This window comes from Scyliorhinus torazame, chromosome 5 (genome assembly GCF_047496885.1).
Source record: "Scyliorhinus torazame isolate Kashiwa2021f chromosome 5, sScyTor2.1, whole genome shotgun sequence".
Taxonomy (NCBI): Eukaryota; Metazoa; Chordata; class Chondrichthyes; order Carcharhiniformes; family Scyliorhinidae; genus Scyliorhinus; species Scyliorhinus torazame.
Genome location: NC_092711.1, coordinates 164,602,243 through 164,609,354, shown reverse-complemented (window position 1 = coordinate 164,609,354; position 7,112 = coordinate 164,602,243). Strand labels below are relative to the sequence as shown.

Genomic DNA, 7,112 nt, shown 5'->3' with positions numbered 1-7,112 from the left:
TGGAAAACAATATGATCTCTGCCGGCTGCAAAGAACATTAATTCCACAAGAACTTTCCCAGTCAACCCACAGTCCATTAGACCAGACTGAAAAACACATTCCTTTGTCAATTTCATCTTCTGGCTACTAAAAACACCCAGGCCCTGCAAAACAGGAGCCTTCTTTAAAATAAAAACAGGACCACTGCAGTGAACTGCACTCTAACCCCACGCTTTTAACCCTGAAAATTGCCCAATAACCCCACGCTTTTAACCCTGCAAATTGCCCAATACATTGAAAATTGCATTTTCTAAAATCTTCCAATCGTCACACCCCCGTTAAAAAAAAAATGAACCAGCAATGTCCACAGAGGGCTTTATTTTTCTGAAAACTTTTTAAATTTTAAACATTTCTTATTACATGCAACTTATACTCTATAATATCATTTTACATTTTTCAACAGGCAAACATACACGTGAGTGTAGTGAGTATAGTCCATTTTAGTCTCACATGTCACAGTCGCAAGCATAAATTTACCCACTCCTAGATTTCCAAAGACTGGGACGCCCTCCAAGATTACACAAGAAAAGCTTCAACAATTCACTGATATGTAGTTGCCTGGCTCAGCAGAATTCTTCACTTGATGGTCAGACAGGTTGCTATCGATGCTGCAGCATTCATCATCTGTTCTTCACATTTATCAGCTGCTTTGTATTCTGTGTCTGTTGAGGATAGCCAAAAATAATTGGCAATAGATGCAGATGAGGTGTTTCCCCTGGTTGGAGAGTCTAGAACCAGGGGACACAATTTCAAAATAAGTCACTTTGGATCGGTCTCGGAGGAGACATTTCTTTACTCCGAGGGTTGTGAATGTTTGGAATTCTCTACCCCAGTGTTGTGGAAGGTCAGTCATTGAGTGTGTTTAAAGCAGACAGAGATTTCTAAATTTGGATTTCTAAAAATTTCTAAATTGTGGGTTTCACCCCCACAGCTCTAAAATGTGTAGGGTAGGTGAATTGGCCACACTAAATTGCCCCTTAATTGGAAAACAATAATTGAGTACTCTAAATTTATAAAAAAACAAAAATAAAATCCACCTACCCTGAACATCTTTGGATTGTGGGGGCGAAGCCCAGGCAGACACGGGGAGAATGTGCAAACTTAACTCGGACAGTGACCCAGGGCCGGGATCGAACCTGGGACCTCGGTGCCGTGAGGCAACTGTGCTAACCACTGCGCTGCCCTATCCTCCAACCATCATTGACCATCTTTCGGAATGAATTAAATGGAGTCCTGGATGTAATTGAGAGCAGAAACAGTAACAGCAGAATCCAACCCCTGGAATCACTTGTGAACCTGTTGGTGTCTCAGCAGGCGCGATGAAACACAAAATCCCTTCCCACACTGAGAGCCGGTGAATGGCTTCTCCCCAGTGTGAATTCGCTGGTGTGACTTCAGGCTGGATGATTGAGTGAATCCCTTCCCACACTGAGAGCAGATGAATGGCCTCTCCCCAGTGTGAACTCGCTGGTGTTTTTTCAGGCTGGCTAACTCACTGAATTCCTTCCCACATTGAGAGCAGGTGAACGGCCTCTCCCCAGTGTGAAATCGCTGGTGTGTCTGCAGGTTGTGTAACCAAGAGAATCCCTTCTCACACTGAGAGCAGGTGAACGGCCTCTCGCCAGTGTGAACTCGCTGGTGTGACTGCAGGTTGTGTAACCAAGTAAATCTCTTCCCACACTGAGAACAGGTGAACAGCCTCTCCCCAGTGTGAATCCTTCGATGAGCTTCCAGCACAGATGGGACTCTGAATCCCTTCCCACAGTCCCCACATTTCCACGGTTTCTCCATGTTTTGGGTCGCCTCGTGTCTCTCCAGGTCGGACGTTCAGTTGAAGCCTCGTCCACACACAGAACACGTGTACGGTCTCTCCCCACTGTGAATGGTGTGATGTTTTTTCAGGCTGTGTAACTGGTTAAATCTCTTTCCACAGTCAGTGCTCTGGAACACTCTCACTCGGGTGTGTGTGTCTCAGTGCTTTCCAGTCACGTTGATGTTTAAACTTTGTTGAAGCCAACAGATCGGACAAACATTTCTTTTCTAGATTTAATGGCCGCTGAACCGAGTGACTTTGTCAGATCTAGACGTGATGTTTGAGATTTCTGTCTGTAAATCCTATCCTTTTAACATCCTGCAAAATGAGTTCACACAATACATCACTATCAGCACAGGATAGAAATTCAGATTATTTTAATTTTTCTGGAACATTCTTTCCTCTCTCATTCCCCAAAAGGTGTAAATCTCCATCCCACACACTCTCCCTCCATTCTCACTCTGCTGTATCTAATCTTCACCCTCCCAATTCTCCTGAAGGTGCTGATTCAGGCTGATTGACAGATCCGTGCTCACTGCTTCCTGTCCTGGACACAGAGATCATAACAAACAGGAGCTGCAGTCGGCCATTAAGCCCATTGAGCCTGCTCAACCATTCAATGGGATCATTGGCCGATCTACCTCAGCACCATTTTCCCACACTATTCCCCATATCCCTCCATATCTTCACTACCTAGAAGCCTATCAATCTCTGTCTTGGAAATACTTGAAGACTGAGGCTCCACAGTCCTCTGGGGTAGAGAATTCCAAAGCTTCACCACATTGTCTTCACATTTGACGGGAGCAGCATGGTGGCACAGTGGTTAGCACTGCTGCCTCTCAGCACCAAGGACCCGGGTTTGATCCCGGCCCCGGGTCACTGTCCATGTTGAATCTGCACATTCTCCCCTTGTCTGCGTGGACCTCACCCCACAACCCAAAAGGTGTGCAGGGTATGTGAATTGGCCATGCTAAATTGCCCCTTAATTGGAAAAAAAAAGAATTGGGTACTCTACCTTTATTTATTTTAAAAATTCATTTACGGGATTTGGGCGTCGCTGGTGAGGCCAGTATTTGTTACCCATCCCTAGTTGCCCTTCAAAAGGTGGTGGTGAGTTGCCTTCTTGCACACCCACTGTGCTGTTACGGAGGGAGTTCCAGGATGTTGCTGCAGTGACAGTGAAGGAACAGCGATATATTTCCAAGTTGGTCTATTGAGTCCCCTTGGATCTATTGTGGTTTTGATTCTTCTGTATTTTTGTTATTATGGGAGGATATATGTGTTGTTGACTTTATCCTACTCTGGTACAGATGGGGCTTTTATCTGTGAAAGGAGCAGTTTGAGGAAACTTTGGTGCCTCTGGTGTAAAGTGAGTTGGAGGAGGGGGTAATGGCACTTCCAGTTTCCACCCCTCTATCACTTTCACCCAGTCCATCTCAGACACTTCACTTCCTTGAACTTTCTGTCTCCATTTCCGGGAATAGACTATCTACTTACATCCATTACAAGCCCACTGACTCCCATAGCTATCTGGACTACAGCTCTTCGCACCCTACATCCTGTAAGGACTCCATCCCTTTCTCTCAGCTCCTTCGCCTCCGTCGCATTTGTTCCGATGATGCCACTTTCCAAAGTGGTGCTTTGAAAATGTGTTCCTTCTTCCTCAACCGTGATTTCCCACCTACAGTTTTTGACAGGGACCTCAACAGTGTGCGGCCCATCTCCCGTGCCACTTCCCTCGCCCCCTGCCCTCTCACCCAGAACAAGGATAGAGTCCCCCTCATTTGCACATTTCACCCCACCAGCCTCCGTATGTAAAGCATAATCCTCCACATTTTCGCCAACTCCAGCATGATGCCATCACTAAACACATCTTTCCTTCACTCCCACTGTCAGCATTCCGCAGAGACCGTTCCCTTCGGGATAATCTAGTCCACTCCTCCACTATACCCAACACCTCTCCCATCACCCATGGCACCTTCCCATGCAATTACAGAAGGTGTAACATCTGCCCCTTTACCTCTTCCATGCTTAACATCCCAGGCATAAAACACTCATTCCAGGTTAAGCAGTGTTTCACTTGCCCCTCTTTCAATTTAGTCTATTGCATTCGCAGTTCCCAATGTGGTCTCCTCTATATCGGAGGGACCAAACGTAGACTGGGTGACTCAGAACCCTGACCTTCCCGGAGCTTGCCATTTTAGCACAAGACCCTGCTCCCATGCCCACATTTCTGTCCTTGGCCTGATGCAATGTTCCAGAGAAGCTCAATGCATCCTGGAGGAACAGCATCTCATCTTCCGGTTAGGGATGCTACAGCCTTCCGGTCTCAACATAGAATTCAGCAACTTCAGATGATTAGCTCTACTATGTTTTCATTACATTTCATTTTAACTGTCTTTTAATTTTTCTTTCTTTCTTGATATATAATTTTCCTCCCCAATCTTATCCCCACTTTCTTTACCTTTTCTCCCCTTTGCTTCCCTCTTCCCCTCAGTTTACCTATTTCCCACCCATGACCCCCTTCTCCCCACATCTGTATCTGTCGCACCTTACCCTCTGATTTTAGTTTCTCTGCTGTTTGACCTTATACACCTTTTATTCTCTCTGGGGACTGCTATTTGCACTCTTTTTTGTTTGTTTCTGTGGCTTTGACTCAGCTTTCATTCCCTCACCCTACAGTATAAATATCTCCCACTTTCTATACCCTTTATCTTTGACAAAGGGTCATCTGGACTCGAAATGTCAGCTTTTTTCTCTCCTTACAGGTGCTGCCAGACCTGCTGAGATTTTCCAGCATTTCTCTTCTGGAAATATATAACGTAGCTACAGTCCTATATTACACAACTAGAAATAATAATAAATGTGCTTTATTACAGAACCATTAATAATATATCTAATCTGCACCATATACAAACACCAGACATATCTCTATCCTACATTAATTTACTGTCCCCTTAAATGTCAGCCATCTCCTGGGGAAAGCAGCCCTTTAATTGTGAACATTGGGAAAGAGACCATCCTTTTAGCCAAACAAATAAATGTGTCAAGCTGAGGGAGCAAAGGATGTCAATGTGTTTAAGAGAGAGAGAGAGACCTGGGCCAAGCTTTCCAGAGTCTGCACCCTCCCTGGATTCACTTCCTTTCCCTTCAGTTGCTGCAAGTGACCAATTGAAGGTCCGAATGAGAAAAGAAATGGAAAGGGCGAGAAAAGAAAGTGTTTTACTCACAGATGTTGGGCACACTGTCTGAAGCTGAAACTTCATTCACACAAAGCTGGAGGACCAGAGTCCTTCCGGTCCTCCAATCTTTCCAATGGTTGCTGGCCGCCTGAAGACAATGGGCAACGGATGTCATGTGGTCATGGACGCCCGTTTGACCTCAATGGGAAGAATCGTTCCTGCGCACGCGTATCTTCTCCTCGCCTTTGAACATGCGCAGTCCCTTCACGCCCCCGCGCGGTGGATGGAGCGGTTCCCCCGGCGAGGGGCACTATGGGAGATTCAGCCGCCATTAACCATCTCCAAACCAATCTCCAATCCCCTGGTACTGGGATGAAAAGTTGGGGTGAAGGGCAGTGCCCCCATTCTGGACACAAAGTACATGTGGGTAGTCACTGGATTTTATTGTGACGCCCCTTAGCACAATTTCTTGTTAACTTCAGGTGTAAAGATTTAGACATATTGGGGAGAGCAATAGGTGAGTGTGAAACTGAACCCGAGAGTCAGCACCTTCAGGGGAGGAGAATTGGGGGAAAAGCAGGAGGAGGATATTGAGATGAATTAGTGTTACAATTAATAGGGAGAGAGTGTGTGGATGCAGAGTCAGAGAGAAGTAGCATTTTCTGTCACATGATCATGAGCTTGGACAATTTTATCAAATCGTTTGTAAAACTTGGATTTACAATGTCCCTGTGAAACACCTTGAGAAATTGAATTACATTAAATGTGCTGTATAAATGCAAATTACTGTGTTATTGAAGACTGACACTTGAGCTCCTCCATTACCCTGAACACCTGCTAGACGGTCATGAACAGTCTGTTTAACCATCTTATTCACACAGATCAGCCCAGCCCACCCATTCTCAGTGAATCTGCTGTTCTCAGGCTACCTTGCAACTCTATCCCCGCTCTCGCTGCACTGAGCTCAAGTGCGAACAAAGCATTTTTGTCTTCAGACTTTTAGTGTGAGAGGTTAAACCTATCAGGAGACGATGAATAGGCCGGGTCACTCCTCTCTTCAAAATACAAGGCTGAGGGACTAATGGAGGCCTGTAAATTATGAAAGATTTTGATACACATGGAGAATGTTTTCACTTGTAAGGGTAAGAGCAAAATGAGAGGCTATCAATGTGAGACAATCTAATCAGGAATTCAGGAGAAATTTCTTCCCCAGTGATTGGTGGGATTGTGGAACTCACTACCACAGGGATTGGTGGAGGTAAATATCATCGATATATTTATGGGTTGCTGGATGAACATGAGGGAGAAATGAAACAGATGGATATATTGATAGAGTCTGATGGGAAAGCATGAGAGGAAGCTCAAATGAAGTATAAACACTGGCGTGGATTGGTTGGGCGTTTCTATGTTGTATATTCAATGTAATTTAGCCTGGTATTGCCTTTAACTCTCACATAGTCGATTCCGGGTTAACAAGAAACAGAGAGTCTCCCAGAAAAACATGTCAGCTTATTATTTCCAGCTATTGTCCAATTAATGCCTCTTGTCAGCCAGGTGTCCGTGTGAAGAGTCAAGGTATTCAATTCAACTACAAAGATCTCATGTAATTTGTACCAATATATCTTTGAAGAGCAGATTTTTTTTTTCAAATGGGCTGAATCAGTTAAATTTAATATGTTTCAATCAATTCTTAAAAGTGCTTAATTATCAGTCTTACTCAAATCGGAGAGTTTGTTTTATACACGACAAAGCAAACACTGGGATCAGCACCCCATTCGCCATCTACAAGTGGCACGGTAGCACAGTGGTTAGCACCATTGCTTCACAGTGCCAGGGACCCAGGTTTGATTCCCGGCTTGGGTCACTGTCTGTGAGGCGTCTGCACGTTCTCCTAGTGCCTGCGTGGGTTTCCTCCGGGTGCGCTGGTTTCCTCCCACGATTCCTGAAAGATGTGCTGTTAGGTGAATTGGACATTCTGAATTCTCCCTCAGTATACCCGAACAGGTGCTGGAGTGTGGCGACTAGGGGATTTTCGCTGTAACTTAATTGAAGTGTTAATGTGAGCCTCCTTGTGACAT

The 7,112-nt window shown here is 45.0% G+C and overlaps 1 long non-coding RNA gene across 1 annotated transcript; it reads right to left on the bottom strand.

Moving 5' to 3' along the window:
- Nucleotides 1–337: 337 nt before the first annotated feature.
- On the bottom strand, nucleotides 338–5,174 carry LOC140420431 (uncharacterized). The gene is made up of 2 exons (XR_011946366.1): nucleotides 5,083–5,174; nucleotides 338–2,170 (listed from the first exon to the last, which is right to left on the bottom strand). It is a non-coding gene; the product is annotated as an uncharacterized lncRNA (long non-coding RNA).
- Between the last annotated feature and the right edge of the window lie 1,938 nt (nucleotides 5,175–7,112).